Below are 17,090 nucleotides of genomic sequence, written 5' to 3'. Positions count from 1 at the left end.
AGATAGTGAGACATGGCACTACACATGAGCTTGCCATTTGTCTTTTAATCATGTAAGATGATCAAAGTCAATATTAAATCTAAGTTTGACACTTGGCACAATGTGATTGGGTCAATTAAACTAAGAGCCAATCAATAGGTGACATGTGGCAAGGGTTTTAAGTGATGACCTAATTATAAAAGGAAAAAGAAAGAAAAATAAAACACACTCTCTTATTTTTCTATAGGTGCCGCCACCTTTAGCCCTCTCTCTTCTCTTCATCTTTTCTCACCAATTCAAAGAGAATTGGCCAACTTTCTTTGAATTAAAATTGCTAGAAATTGTTTCTAGTGTTATATACACACATACAACCTCTCTAAAGGTAAGAACCCAATTATAATTGGTTGGCAAGGCTTGAGACGCAAGATTGGGGGTTACCCATTGGTGATCTTGGTGTGGACAAGCTAGAGAGACAACATTTGGGATCCTAGGTACTTCCTAAAGGTGCCAATCACATCCATATTGCATCAAAGAGGTTAGTGATCTAATTTATCTTTTAAACTAAGGTTTAAATGAATTAATTTATTGATTCACAATCTTGAATGACAAACATAGATCCTAACATATATTAAAAGAGTTTTAATATGCAATTGAGCATTGAAATTAATTAGGCACATAATGGATGTAGCATGATGCATGAAACCCTAGAAGAAATTTTTGAAATTCAACACTCTAATCTAACAATTTACATGCTTTCGCTCCTTCAATTGGTATTAGAACCACTATATTTGTCACTTATATTGTTTAATATGAGATTTAATTGTGTGATTTGATCAAAAGTTAATTGATTAATTGCTGGTTAAACCAACAAAGGTGGCGGCATTTGTGTATGCACCATGGGTGCGCATGGTTTTGGGCCATTCATAGTGTGCCCATGGTTTGGGCTTCATGATGCAATTGTGGTATGACTTAAGGCCCATAATTAGGCCTATGATTAAGCCCACATTTAATTAAATTGTTTAATTAAGAATTTTAATCACACAATTAAATTTTGATTTAATTGTTTGAATGAGATTCAAATTTGAATTTTTAAATTTATTTTAATAAGATTCAAATCTGAATTTTTAAATTTGTTTGAATGAGATTCAAATCTGAATTTTTTAGTTGAATATGAGATATTCAATTTAATTTTAGTATGTATGTTTTATTTAATTGTTAAATGGTAATATGCATGATGGATGATCATAGACAATAAAAGACCAATGTGATTAGATTTATTTCTTTTACTTTTCTTTGGGTTATAAAATAATTAATTTTATTTTTGATGGCATGTATTATAAGTGTTGTAATAATTTGGGTTGTAATTTCATTTATTTGAGGACTTTGAAGTCCATGATCTTGTAAATTCACCTCGGTATGCCAAGGATTACAATGTAATTGGATTGCAAAAAGATCAGAGAGGTCAAGAGTATTGGTGGGACTAGTGAGAGAAATTCAAGATCAAGTATTGATTATGTACTCCTTCAGCAACTCTTGTAATATGAATGAATGAAATGCACCTAGGAATGCCCTGATTCAATTCTTGGTGGCTCATAATTGAATCCCTTAGAAAGTCCATGATCATACCATATTTATTATTATACATGAATGCATGAGATGTATGGGAATGTATGCAAGTATCAGATATATGCATGCTAATTGGCTAATGTGCAAAGTGAGACCATAATAGTAATTAGGACGACCAGAAAATCTTCCAAACAAATGATGAAGTTGGAAATTGTATAATTAAAGTAATTATAACATGGGCCCTCCATTGAGGTAATTATTTTAAGAAATTTTAAATACTTGCATATGATGCAATTAATTTAAGAGATTTTCTTAAGAATAATTGTTAAGCATGAGATGTTGTAAATATGTAAATAGTTTGGTGGCCAATATTGGATGTACCTGAGGACATTAAAATTATTTGCATGTTTACTGACTCAATGGGATCAACTTAACTAATGCAAGATAAGTCAATAATGGATGTACCTGAGATTTTGAGCATTAAGGGCTAGGTAAAGGATTGATCCTCACATGAGATGTGATGGGCAAGGAGTTGCTCACTTATAGTTTATTGTAATTCTAATAATGGATGTACCTGAGGATGATCAATAACATTATAAGAATTCAATCACCCACTAGAAATCCATCCAACTAGGATTTCCGTTTTCTACTTTGGAAGTGTGGGATTCGCTAAGTTAATGGGAGAACCAATTTGATTAAAAGACCATAATCATTTTGGTTAAATACATGATACATTTACTAATTAATTTGGTTATTTTCTGCAGTTAATTTTCTGATAATAATGAGCACACCACAACCACCACCATCCAATATTCTTGCAAGCATACTTGATCACAATAGGTTGACAGGACCTAATCTCTCTGATTGGCTAAGAAATTTGAAACTTGTCTTGAACCTTGAACATATAGAATATGTTCTAGACTCAAATGTTCCAGGTCCCTTACCTCCAGAGGCCACTCAAGAGGAACATGAAACTTTGGACAAGTGGAAGGAGCATGATATGAGAGCCAAGTGTTACATGATTGCTTTTATGAGTAATGAGTTACAGAAGCAACATGAGAACAAGCAGAGTGTAAATCAGATCCTCCTTCACCTACAAGAGCTGTATGGTGAGCACTGTAGGAATGCTAGGTATGAGATATCTAGACAGCTATTCCGTATGAGGATGTCAGAGGGACAGAATGTTAGGGATCATGTTCACAAGATGATTCGGCTGATTGAGCAGCTGGAACTTCTTGACTTTAACATGGATTTCCAACTACAAACGGGTTTGATCCTTCAATCCCTTCCTGAGTCATTTGGGAATTTTGTGACAAATTTTCATATGACTAAGCAAGAATGTACCTTGGCTAGTTTACTCAACATGCTGGTTATTGCCAAAAGAATAGGCTGGGTAATAAAGGAAAAGAGGTAGCTTTGATTGCATCTTCTTCTGCTAGAAAGTCCAATAAGAAGAAGGGCAATAAGAAAAAGAAACCTCAAGTTACAGGACCTTCCAAGAAGATAGCCAAACAGAAAGGCAAGACTATTACACTCACTTCATATAGGCATTTTAGGGTAGTTTTGCATCCATTTTGCCCCTATATTTTAGTATATTTTACGTTTTTAGCTTTATTTTATCTTATTTGTTAATTTTAGATACTTTATATTTGATTTTTGTAATTTTGTTGTTTTTGATAGGATTTTGTGGCAAATCGAAGATCAATGAGTGCAATAGGAAGTGATTTGAAGAGATTTGGAGTTCTTTAAGCATGGAGGAAAGTTAAAGAAATCAAGCCTTGAAAGAGCAAACCAGCCGAAATTTGCTTGAGGCTTTGCTTAAGATCATGCTTAGGGTAAAGCGGCAGTGCTTAAGGTGCAGCACAAGTCAAGCAGGAGCAGAAAAGTCCATTTTACTCTAAGTCTGCCGAGATTTGCTGAAGGTCTGCTTAACTTTAAGCAGGCAGTGCGACCAGAAGCTAAAATTTACTAAGAAGCTGCTTAGGGTTAAGCCGAACCCTAAGCAGACTGCCCAGAACGTGAATAGTGCTGCTGACTTGGATAATTTTACACCTCATTTCCTATACACTCCTTGACTCTTATTTACTTTTAGGGCAACCTTTTGGGGCGATATAAATTCATCATTTCCTTATTTTTGCCACAAGAGGAAAGGGAGGAGATAAAAAAAAAAAAAAGGAAAGAAAATTTAATAAAGAGAGAGAGGAGACGCCATTCTCTCTTAGGGAAGAGCTGCTGCATCAGTTTTGGAGCTTCAGAAACCAGAGATTTTGGTTCTTCTACCTGGGTTTTTCTATTTTAGTCATTTTATCATGTTTTCCTTTACTCTTCCATCAATATTTCTTGTAAATACCATTATGAGTGAGTAATCTCTTTAGATTTCAGAGTTGGGAAATATGTTTTAGATTGATTTGTGGATTTGTACTGGATATTTCCTTATTTTACATAAATATGAGTTTTGATTCCTTCCTTGTATGCTTGATTTACTTGCCTAATGTTGGTACCCATTGGGTATTGTGTTAATCTTTGATTGAAGGATCGAAAGGTGAAAGTCATTGATAGATAATCAAGGATTGGAACTTAAAATCACCTAGATTTAGAAATAAACTAGGATTTTAAGAGGAATTAATTATTGGTTACAAAACTTAATGGGTTTTAAAGTAATCAAATAACATACGAAAGTAGGTTTGGTTATTTTAGAACACACTTTGGTTTGCTTGAAAAAGATATCAAAGGAATTTAGAATCAAATTCCTTCAAACTCTATTTTTCCCTAAAAATTGGAATGCCCAAGACAAATCCCAATTAATTTATGCATAAACCCCCAACTCTGGAATCACTTTTACCATAATTAGACTTTCATTTGAATTACCCATTGTTAATTTAGTTTAATTGCGAACTAGAATTAGAATTAATTTGTTTGCTCCTTACCCATTTCAATTAGATTAATCAATTTACCTTGCTCATTTACATTTACCATTTATTCATTAATCATTAGCCCAAATAATCGCTTCATTCATAGTTTGGTAATCAAACAGTAAATCCTCGTGGGAACGATACTTGATTCATCACTTTATTACTTGAGACTACCCGTATACTTGCGGATTAGTCAACATCAAGTTTTTGGCGCCGTTGCCGGGGATTTGATTTTTGTTTGATATTGAACAATTGTTTGTTTGGTTAATTTGGGCATTTTATTTTATTTTCTTTTTACCATTTTACTTTGAGAATTTTTTTATTTTGTTTTTCAGGTGCTTTATTTTATGAGAAGGACAAAAAGTGAAGAAATCAATCTATTCTTTGACCCAGAAATAGAAATGACAGCAAAAGCTTTAAGAGCAGAATCTAAGAGGAGAAAAGCTGAAATTAAAGCTCAACAACAACAAGAAAGAGCACAAGAGCAAGAGGAATTACAAGAAGAAATGGCCGACAACAACAACAACAATAACAACCGCTCTGTGAAGGATCATGCCTATCCTAACTTTGGAGATTTCATACCAAGTATCACAAGACCAAGAGTAGAAGCTAATAATTTTGAATCAAGCTCTGACTCACAAATGGTACAACAATCACAATTCGGAGGAAATCCAAGTGAAAGTCCACATGTGCATCTAGCACACTTTCTTGAGATCAGTGATATGTTGAAGATAAATGGAGTTTCTGATGATGCAATTCGACTCAGATTATTTCCTTTTTCTCTGAAGGATCGAGCTAGAGAGTGGTTACATTCATTGCCACCGGGTTCTATCACAACATGGGATAAACTTTCTCAAGCATTTTTAGCTCAATATTTTCCACCAAGCAAGACAGCTAAGCTGAGAAATGAGCTGACTTTTTTCAAACCTAAAGATGATGAGAGCTTGTATGAAGCATGGGAGAGGTACAAGGATTTGCAAAGGAGATGTCCACATCATGGGATTCCTAAGTGGATGCTTGTTCAACACTTTTACAATGGAGTTTCACCAGCTATTAGAAGTACAATTGATGCATCTTCTGGAGGTGATCTTATGGAGAAATCTAAAGATGAAGCTTTTTCTGCTCTTGATAAAATTGCTTATAACAACTACCAATGGAGTTGTGAGAGGAATGAAATCAAGAAACCAGCTGGTATGTTTGAGCTTGATGCCATGAATATGATTAATGCTAAGTTTGATGCTTTGACAAGGAAGATGGACAAGCTAAGCATGAAAGTAGATTCTTCAGCCGGAGGTCCTAGTAATTCAGTAGAAGTTGGGGCTGCAAATGTCAATTGTGCAGCAGATTTTTCTACACTTAATCAATATTTTTCAAGTGAGCAAGTGGATTATGTGGGGAACTACAATCAAAGATCAGGTGGCAACTCATTTTCTACAACTTATGATCCAGCACGGAGAAACCACCCCAATTTCTCTTGGGGAGGTAGACAAGGGCAAAATCAGAATTTTCAGCAACCTTCTGGATATCAACAACATCAGAATTTTCAGGAGAATAGAGGTCCTCCTCCTGGAATTTCTAAACCTCAAAATGCACATGCTCCACCTCTACCACAACAAGCACAACTAGACAAGACAGCTAGGTTGGAAGCTATGATTAAAACTCTACTTGTGAGCCATCAAAGTCAATAAGAAATGATTTCTCAATTAGCATCTAAGGTGGATCAAATGGCAACACACAACAAGATGTTAGAGAATCAAATAGCTCAACAAGCTAGCTCTTCAAGTAATAAAGCATTTGGGAAGCTCCCTAGCCAGCCAGAAAATTCAAGGGAGCATTGCAAGGCTATTACATTGAGGAGTGGAAAAATATTGGAGAATGGAGATAAAAAGATTGAAGAGAAAATTGAAGAAGAGAAAAACAGAGAAAGAGATAAACAAACTGAAGTTGAAGTCAGAATTGGAGCTGAGAAAGAAAATTCAGTGGAAGAAAAAGGAAGTAAGGAGAAGGAGAGCAAAGAAGAAGAACCAAAATATGTTGCACTTAAAGCCTACATGCCACCTTTACCATTCCCATAAAGGTTCCAGAAAGCGAAATTGGATAAACAATTTGGGAAGTTCTTGGAAGTATTGAAGTCTTTGCATGTAACTATTCCTTTCACTGATGCTTTAGCACAAATGCCTTCTTATGCTAAATTTTTGAAGGAGATTTTATCTAACAAGAAGAAATTGGAGGAATTTGAGACTGTAGCTCTCACGGAAGAAAGCAGTGCTATCTTGCAAAATAAGCTTCCACCCAAACTGAAAGATCCTGAAAGTTTCTCCATACCATGTCACATTGGGGATATCAGTATAGATAAGGCTTTATGTGATCTTGGAGCCAGTGTTAGTCTGATGCCATTATCTATCTATGAGAAAGTGAAGATTGGAGAAATGAAGCCTACTACCATATCACTACAGTTAGCAGATAGGTCTATTAAATTTTCAATTGGGGTAATTGAGAATGTTCCTCTGAAAGTTGGAAAATTTTTCATACTAGTGGATTTTGTGGTATTGGAGATGGAGGAGGATGTACACATTCCTATTATTCTTGGTAGACCTTTCCTTCACATCTGAGCCGTGATTGATGTAAAAAATGGGAGGCTTACATTAGAAGTTGGGGAAGAGAAAGTTGAATTTAATTTGTTTCAAGCAATGAAAAAGAAAGATGATTCAAATTCATGCTTGAGAATTGATGTGATAGATGAAGAGGTCAGAGAAGTGCTTAAAAGGCAACATCCTAAAGACCCCTTAGAAGCTTGTTTGGTTCATAACATCAAAAAAGGGGACGAGATTGAAGAAGCTGCAGATTATGCTACAATTTTAGAAGGAAATCCACCTTTGCCTATGGCTGATATTGAAAAGATTGGGGACTTGAAGCAAGATACAACTTCATTATCAAAGCTTGAAAAAGGTGAAGCACCTAAGGTAGAATTGAAATCTCTTCCAACAAATCTCAGGTATGCTTTTCTAGGTCAAAATTCTACATATCCTGTGATTGTTAGTGCTAAATTGACTGATTGTGAGGTTGAAAAATTGTTAAGAGTTCTTAGAAAGCATAGAAGGATAATTAGTTATACCATTGATGATATTAAAGGAATACATCCTTCTGTGTGCATGCATAGAATTTTGTTGGAAAATAACCATAAAGCCTCTCGAGAATCACAAAGGAGATTGAATCCGAATATGAAAGAGGTTGTGAAAAATGAGATCTTGAAATTGCTTGATGCAGGTATCATTTACCCTGTTTCTGACAGCAATTGGGTAAGTCCAGTTCATGTTGTACCTAAGAAAGGGGGCATCACAATAGTGAAAAATGAAAATGATGAACTAATACCTACAAGGACTGTAACTGGATGGAGAATGTGTATAGACTATAGGAAATTGAATAATGCAACTAGAAAGGACCATTTTCCATTACCATTTATAGACCAAATGCTTGAGAGACTAGCTCATCATTCTTATTTTTGCTATTTGGATGGCTATTCAGGGTTCTTTCAGATCCCTATTCACCCAGATGATCAGGATAAAACTACCTTCACATGTCCTTATGGTACCTTTGCATATCGAAGGATGCCATTTGGACTATGTAATGCCCCTGCTACATTTCAAAGATGTATGATGTCCATATTTTCTGACATGATTGAGGATATTATGGAAGTGTTCATGGATGATTTTTCTGTATATGGTAAATCTTTTGATGAATGCTTATCTAACTTGTCTAAGGTTTTGCAGAGATGTGAAGAGTTCAATTTAGTTTTGAATTGGGAAAAGTGCCATTTTATGGTACAAGAAGGAATTGTTTTGGGACATCTTGTGTCAAACAGGGGTATTGAGGTGGATAAAGCAAAGGTAGAAATTATTGAGAAAATGCCACCCCCAACATCTGTGAAAGGAGTGAGGAGTTTCTTGGGGCATGCTGGATTTTACAAGAGATTCATCATGGATTTCTCTAAAATTTCTAAACCTCTTACCAATTTATTGAGTAAAGATGTGGAATTCCATTTTGATACTAATTGTATGAATGCTTTTGCCAGGATAAAGGAAGCTTTGATATCTGCTCCTATTATGCAGCCACCCGATTGGTCACTACCTTTTGATTTAATGTGTGATGCTAGTGATTATGCCATTGGGGCTGTTTTGGGACAAAGGAAAGATAAGAAGGTGTATGCAATATACTATGCAAGTAGGACCTTAGATGATGCTCAAATAAATTACTCTACTACAGAGAAAGAGTTTTTGGCAGTGGTATTTGCAGTAGACAAATTCAGGTCCTATCTTGTGGGGTCAAAGGTAATAGTGTACACGGATCATGCAGCTATCAAGTATCTCCTTCAGAAAAAAGAGGCTAAACCTAGATTGATAAGGTGGGTGCTACTCCTTCAAGAGTTTAACTTGGAAATTAAAGACAAGAAAGGAGTAGAAAATGTGGTAGCAGATCATCTATCTAGATTGAGGCAAGAACAAGGAGAAAATTTGGGAAAAGAACCCCCAATAGATGATTATTTCCCTGATGAACAACTGTTAGTAATCATGAATGCAAAAATCCCATGGTATGCAGATTTCGTGAACTATCTAGTGTGTGGAATCCTTCCACCTAACCTAACATGGCAGCAAAAGAAGAAATTTCTTTTTGATGTGAAGGATTATGATTGGGAAGAGCCATTTTTGTTCAAGAGATGTGGAGATGAGCTGATTAGAAGATGTTTAGCTGATGAGGAGATAGGGAATGTTATTAAAGATTGCCATTCTTCACTTTATGGGGGTCATATGAGTGTGACAAAGACTGCAGAAAAAGTTCTTCAAGCAGGGTTCTTCTGGCCACACATGTTTAAGGATGTGAGGAAGTTTGTAAATGCATGTGATAGGTGTCAAAGGATGGGTAATATCTCGAAGAGAGATGAAATGCCCCTCCAAAATATATTGGAAGTGGAGCTATTTGATGTGTGGGGCATTGATTTCATGGGACCTTTTCCATCATCCTTTGGACACAAGTACATTTTAGTTGGAGTAGATTATGTGAGCAAATGGGTTGAAGCTATACCATCTCCGACTAATGATGTTAGAGTTGTGATTAAATTCCTTAAAAAGTTCATTTTCACAAGATTTGGAACTCCCCGTGCCATTATAAGTGATGGAGGTTCTCATTTTTGCAACCATCAATTTGAAAGATTATTACAAAAATATGGAGTGAAGCATAAGGTTGCAACACCCTACCATCCACAAACTAGTGGTCAAGTGGAGATCTCAAATAGAGAGTTGAAAAGAATTCTTGAGAAAACAGTGAATAGTACAAGGAAAGATTGGTCACTAAAGTTAGATGATGCTCTTTGGGCCTATAGAACAGCTTTTAAAACTCCTATTGGCACCACACCATTTAGATTGGTTTATGGGAAAGCTTGTCATTTACCTCTGGAGTTAGAGCATAGAGCATATTGGGCTATAAGGACATTGAATTTTGATTTGAAAACTGCAGGAGAAAAAAGAATGTTGCAACTAAATGAACTTGAGGAGCTTAGATTGGATGCTTATGAAAATGCCAAGCTTTACAAGGAAAGAACTAAGAGATGGCATGATAAGCACATTAAGAGGAAAGAATTTCAGGAAGGGGATGTTGTTCTTCTATATAACTCTAGGTTAAGGTTATTTCCCGGAAAATTAAAGTCAAGATGGTTAGGGCCCTACACTATTATAAAGGTATACCCCTATGGAGCTGTTGAGATAGGTAATGAAACCTCAGGGACTTTCAAAGTTAATAGGCAGAGATTAAAGCATTATATTGTTGGAGAACCCACACAAAAGGTTGTAGAGGTTTCATGGCTTGGTTCTCCAATCAGGGACACTTAGGTGATTTGGAGTGGAAGGTCAAGCTTAAGACCTTAAACAAGCGCTTCTTGGGAGGCAACCCAAGCGTATCCTTTTATAGTTTGTTAATTTTCCATTTTATTTCATTTTCAGTTTTTACCCTCATTAAACTCAAAAGTGACATTTGTTTATCTTTTGTAGGTCATTCATGAAGATTGGGCAAATTAACACTTGTAGCAAAAAGAAAGAATTGAAAAAGAGCAAGTATAAGCAAAATTCTGCATTTTATCCAGTACCTGTGAACAGTAACACCTTTAAACTTGTGCTAAATTGCTGATATTGAAATCTACTTGATAGCACATGTTTAATTTTGTGTCTTGTGTAAATTCTATGAAAATGCAACTTGAATGAGGATCAAATTTGATATTTAGGATTGATGTGAGCTTTATTGAAGTGTAAAAATAGTGTTTGTTAAGTTTTTCCTTATAGTGTATATATAATTTTGTAGTCTGTTAGGAATTTATATGTTTTTATTTGAATTGCTGTTAGTTTTTCTGATCTGTGATTTTTGCTCTTGTTCATGCTCTGTTCATCTTTGCTAAAAAGGTAAATTTCTATGTCCTTTCTGCAATTCTTGAATGTTTGAAACTTGTCTCAAATGCTGCTGAAAATGTACTTTTGGTATAAGTTCAGAAAGGAGATCATTTCATTAAGTGTGCAAAAGGGTAGTCACAATTGGTGCCTAAATTGAAAAATGTTTGCATGAGCTAAATGGAAATATATAGTGTTTGATGAGTTCTACGAGATGATGAGCTTAAATCCCTATATTTTATGGTGTTTGTGTGTATATGGTAATTGCTAAGGGTCATGACAGCATTCCATAGCATTTGGACTGTTTTTGGTAAGTAAAACTAAAATTTTTCCCAAAACCTGCCGAAACTTGCTGATGATGTTGCTTGTCAAGCAGAGCCTTAAGAAAATTATGCTGAACCTTATGCTTAACCCCAAGCATGGCCCATATTACCACATGTCTGCCCCACATTTTAAAAAACCCAAAAATTTCCACCATTTTTACAAAAGCCTCGCTCAAACTCCCGATAAATCTCGCCGACTCCCTTCCCACGCCATTTTTTCCGGCAAATTCTTACGGGAAGCTGAAAGGTTTCTTTCTTTTCAATAAATGGTGAGAACTAAAATGTGGTCTTCCCACAAACCCAAACCCCGGAAATCTCGATACTCTGTCCAATCGAAAATGGGTACCCCATCCTTCATACCCATAAACCCTAACCCCAGTCCCAGTCCGCCGTTACCTCAGTCGCCCCCACCGCAAATGCCGCCATTACCGCAATCGCCACCACTTCAGTCGCCACCACTACCCCCAGACCAAACACCAACCCTCATTCCGCCGACTTTTCTCTCGCCGCAAACTGAACCGCAAACTGAAACACCAATTCTCGACACTCATTCCCCAGAAACAATGCCTGAGCCTGCGCCTACCCAAACGAAAACCAAAGGCAAAACTCAAAAGGCTGCAGGTAGACCCAAGAAAACCCCTGTCGAAAAACGGAAACGAGTACCCTCTGTTCCTTTCGACCTAAATTCTCCACCTCAACCTTCCTCTGAACCAGTCAGCAAAAGGACTAGGTCTTCCTCGCAAACTCCAGCACCAACGGTCCAAACACCTATATCTCAGTCACCCTTACACTTTCCAGCAGCACCTGCGCCATCTGCTAATGACATAGAGGAGGTAATTTCTCCATTACCTTGGGCTTTTAAGGATATGGATATGAAAAATGCCTATGAGAAATTAGTTTCTAAACCTATTTTGGCAAACAAGTATATGGATGAGCAGATTTTGAAAGAATTAGGCATTTATGACTCTGTTTTTGCCTATTTGGATGCTATCAGCTGGACTAATTTTGCTAAGATTAGGGAACTAGTGTACAAGGATTTGACTCTGGAATTTTTGAGTTCCTTAAGGCTGGATTTCAAACCAACAGTGCCTGAGCATAAAGATGTAATATATTTTCGATGTACTGGAATTGATAGGGAGTTAGACATGGATGCTATGAATGCAATTTTTGAATTCTGGAAAGATATTGCACCTTTTGGGGGTTATTATAGACAGAGGACTGCAAAAGCCTCTAGGATAGTCGATCATGTGTTGAAATACCTCCATAGGTTCATTTCTTACACTGTTTTAGGAAGGGGACACAGTAACAGTATTGTGGGTGCTGGAGACTTATTTTTCTTGTGGTGCATGAAAGAGAGAAAATAAGTAAGCACAGCTCATTTCATAGCTACTCATTGGCACCAAATTGTCACGAAGAATACTAAAGGGAGTATAGTTTTTTGGGGGTATATAACTGCTATTGTCGCAAGGGATTTTGCGGTCGCCTGAACGAACCCATCACCGAAGTGGGAAAGAGTGAGGAGTCGCCACCTTAGTTTTAAGGGAAACTAAAGAAAACCATTTGTGAAAATAAATTGAAATGAAACCACTTCAAGGCAGAGATTCTAGGTTCGGGGTCCATAAACGGGTGGGGAAGGTGTTAGGCACCCCACCTCGTCCCTTAATAAGGGTAAGTAGATTTAATTTTGCATTAGTTAGGAGGGCTTGAATGGATATGTTGATCCTTTTGACTAAAGGAGCATTTGATTTTTCACTAAATTTGGATCACCCAGATACATAAGTAAATGAGACAACCTTAGTGAGTTACTGTTGCATGTTAATCTTATCTAAAAGAACTATTTTATTAAAATTTAATTTAAGAATTGTATAAGAACTCTTCTCCGAACTCTTTAATATTTATTAAAATTTTGAGTTGAGATCGGATAAGAACTCTCCTCTGATCTCTATTAAATCATTAAAAATTTTGAGTTGAGACCGGATAAGAAATCTCCTCCGATCTCTATTTAATGCTTATTAAAATTTTGAGTTGAGACCGGATAAGGACTCTCTTCCGATCTCTATTAAATATTTATTAAAATTTTGATTTGAGACCGTATAAGAACTCTCCTCCGATCTCTATTAAGTATTTATTTAGAATTTTGAGTTGAAACCGGATAAGAACTCTCCTCCGATCTCTATTAAGTATTTATTTAAAATTTTGATTTGAGACCGGATAAGAACTCTCCTCCGATCTCTATTTAATTAAAGTTTTGAGTTGAGAATCGGATAAGAACTCTCTTCCGATCTTTTTTAAATTAACAGGAATCTGAATGGGATCTTTCCGATTTCCCAAATTTTAATTTCAACTACATGTCATAAGGTCCTAAAGCTAAGGATTCTGACGTTCTAAGGTGCTGGGGGTAAGGCTTCTAATTGATATTTTGTGACTAAATAAGAGAAGCTAGACTGAATTTTGCTGACTTCCCCTAAGGTCACTTTACCAGTACCTATTAATGTCCGATCTATTCTGTTTTGTTTACTTTGGTTTTATTCCACTTTATGGCATCTTGCCGAATTGCCGTTTACGTCAGCCTAATAGTTTGGCTATTTTCCTGACGTGTTATTCAGGCTCTCTCTCTTAAAAGAGACCCTTAAGTTGCAGTTACCTACGTTTTACCCAACCACTTACACACTACTAGGAGATAGAAAACTTGCATTCAGAAATGACGAAGGTTAATGAAATGATGGACTGATCGCTAAAGAAATAAACTCGAGAGTAACATTCTTTAAGGTTCTTTGGCACTAAATAAACTTGGAAAAAATCACATACATAAAAAGAACAAAGAAAATGCGGAAAGTAAACGTAAATACTTAATAAAACGGCGATATGAGCTCTTACCTGTAAGGAGCCAAATCTATTGAAATAACTATGGGGTGACAAATAGTAATAAGACAGCGGTCTGATTAGCTTGAGGGCTGATGTTCGTTGTGAAATGAAGTGTACTTAGCTAAAATGCAATCAGATTAAGATAAAAACCGAGTGAAATGAAGTTGAGCTTGGATAATGGGAATGAAGACAGAGATGATAAAGGGCTGAAAGTGAGAGTGTGACCAGATAATGAACAAACTGAAAATGTAGAGTTCCAGTATTCAGAATCCTTTTCAAGAAAACACTTCAGAAAACTAGTTTCAAAAGTCTTTCTAATCAAAACTTCAAAGTAGCAGAGTAACAAACTGAATCAAGTTTCAGAGTTCTTCCGCTATAATAACTACCTCTCTTTTTTGACCGTCCCTTGAACAGTTTTTCATGCAGGTATTTATAGGAATCGGGTACTCCCCATGAAGGGTCAGGATTTATTTTGAGGTAGATGGAGGGTCAAGATTTCGAAGGACATGATCGGGTGTTCAGGAATTAAAGAGAATCAAAATGAATGGCTGAGATCACTCTTCTGAATATTTGTCCTTTTCTTCTTTCAATCTGACGGTCCCAAATCTTCTCGTCCGGAACGATCTGAGGGCTAAGAGCGAAAGACGCTGGTATTGTCGTCTTCTCTCTTGATCCAAGGGTTCTGGGTTTGTCCTTACCAGTGAGATCAACGGTGGGGATTGGGATGTACAGGACTGTCATGACATACCCTGGCACCTGTCAGCATTGCGGGCGATTCTTAGGCGTGCGGTGGAGATCTCGTCTGCAACGCTTTAACTACCTCTACCGATTCGACGACGGTTATTTGGGATTTGTCTTATTCTTTTTGCCTTCCGATCCTTCCCACGCTCCTATTCCGATCCCTCATGCTGATCTCCCATTCTTTCGATCTCTATTATTCTGATCCCTTAATCAACCTTGGTCTGGTCAAAGTATTAATTTCCCCTCGATTCCCGAAGCGTCCGCTTCGTTTTCTGCTCAGTAATAAATGCCCGATTTTCCCCTATATATACCCCAGACGAAAGAGACTTCCCTTCATCCTATTTCCTCTCTTCCTTCTTACTTCCCAGTTCTAGCTGCTCCGGCGGAAGTTCCGGCTACGACTGTGGCTTTTGATCTTTTTCCGATGGACTTCTTTATCCACCGACTGAAAATTTACGATCCCGGTGATCGAATAATCGTGAAAACCTTAACTGATGATGGTGAGAGAATTGAATCGATTGACCGATCTGGATTGCGGACCTCGACTCTGCCGATCTCGAGTCGCTCAACTGAGTATATTCGGCTTTTCATCACATTGGGTGTTCCGACAGCGGTTTCCCTCCACATTGGGTGTTCCGACAGCGGGTTAAGCTCCATTCGGCGACACCCAGTGGATCAGTCACAATGTTGGCTATTGACATAGGCTTCTTTAGATAGGATGTTTCGCTGATCTTTAGAGGTCGGCCTTTTGATGTAATCAGATGTAATCCGATCTTGAGATCGCCCAAATGATGTAATCTGATTTTTGAAAATGTACTCCGATCTCTTGAGATCGCCCAAATGATGTAATCCGATTTTTTGGAAATAAAGATTTTATTTTGTCAATTATTATCTTATTAATTATTTTCCGAGCTCTAATATGATTATCCGATCTGTAATTCGAAACACCTGAATCTACCGCTCTATAATTAACCGATCTCTTTATGGAATCTTGGGAATATTCGTGAGACGTGTCAGAACAGCTGGTGAGTCCCGCTAATCGATGCGCCGCCTGGAACCTCGTGAGCATTAAATGCTCGGACGAGTATAAATAGGGGTGAGGGGTTAGCCATTTGCTCCTGTATGTCATTTTCAATCTCTCGCTCGCAACCTCAAAGTTCTCTCGTTTACTCAAGTTCTTCCGACGCCGATCAGACTCCGGTAAGGGCTTTGATCTTCTTTTTAGTTTAAGTTCTTTGTTTTCTTTGAAAATGAGCGGTGCCGAGGGTCAAAGAGCGGCGAGTCCTCCTTCCATTCAGTTCTCGTGGTCGTCTGACGAAGAAGAGGTGGTCGGGCCAAGCGCGCAAACAGAACCTCCTAGGGTCTCCGTTCCAGCTCGGGGGCGGATCGGACCATCAAGGCACGTACCTTCTTCAGGGAGGGAGAATCTCCCTATGGACGAGCTGCCATCGATCTTGCAAGAGTCCGATCTGCAATCGTTCAGCCAGGAGTACAATATTCGCCCCGATTCGCATTTAACTTATCCGGTGTCACGGCGATCACCGAGCCGATCACTTCTTTGAAGAGAATGACCTGGTTATGGTATACGAGGAACAGTTAAAGGCCGGTCTTCGGTTCCCTCTGGATGACTTCTTCAAGGAGGTCCTAAAACTTCACCGGGTGTGCATTGCTCAAGTTCACCCTAACTCGTGGCGGATCTTAGTAGCCTTCCGAGGTCTATGCCGAGCTAAGGGAATCAGACCTACGGCTAAGGTGTTCGCCGAACTGCACAGGCTAACTCGTCGAAAGGACGACGAGCACTAGTTCTTTCAGGCGAAGCCTCATTGCGGGCTCTTCACCGATCTGCCCTCCTCCCTTAAAAATTGGAAGAACCGCTTCTTCATTCTGAGGAGCAAAAATCCGACCTGCTTTGAGGACTTCCCTCGTAGCTGGTGGCACCAGGGGCCCTTGCTTCCGAAGCGCATTAACCTGAACCAGGAGGAAAGCTTAATAGTGATGGATCTGAAGAATCAGGCTGCCACTCAAAAGTATTCCTGTTTAGATGCGGTGACTGCCGAGCTGCACCATTGGACCATACAGCTACTCACCGGCCAAGATCGCGAACTTCCGCTCTCTGACCTCGGCACTGGTATTTTCTAAATCTCAGATCTCAGGACCTTAGCGATCTCACTGACCTCTTCTTTTGTGCAGGTATGGCGGGTGATGAGGGTTCTAGGAAGCGGAAGAAAGAAAGAGAGATCTCCCGGAAAGTAAAGGAGATGAAGTGTTCGAAA

General features: G+C 37.9%; 1 non-coding gene and 1 pseudogene across 1 annotated transcript; one reads left to right on the top strand and one right to left on the bottom strand.

The window, feature by feature from the left end:
- The window catches only part of LOC110667310 (beta-glucosidase 18-like), a 63,484-nt pseudogene that overhangs the window by 1,801 nt on the left and 44,593 nt on the right, over window positions 1-17,090 (top strand).
- LOC131174276 (small nucleolar RNA R71) lies at window positions 5,354-5,460 on the bottom strand. Its single transcript, XR_009144524.1, has one exon. It is a non-coding gene; the product is annotated as a small nucleolar RNA R71 (small nucleolar RNA).

Source organism: Hevea brasiliensis, chromosome 15 (assembly GCF_030052815.1).
Source record: "Hevea brasiliensis isolate MT/VB/25A 57/8 chromosome 15, ASM3005281v1, whole genome shotgun sequence".
Taxonomy (NCBI): Eukaryota; Viridiplantae; Streptophyta; class Magnoliopsida; order Malpighiales; family Euphorbiaceae; genus Hevea; species Hevea brasiliensis.
Note: the sequence above shows the minus strand (reverse complement) of the source record. Positions and strands in the feature narration are given on the sequence as shown.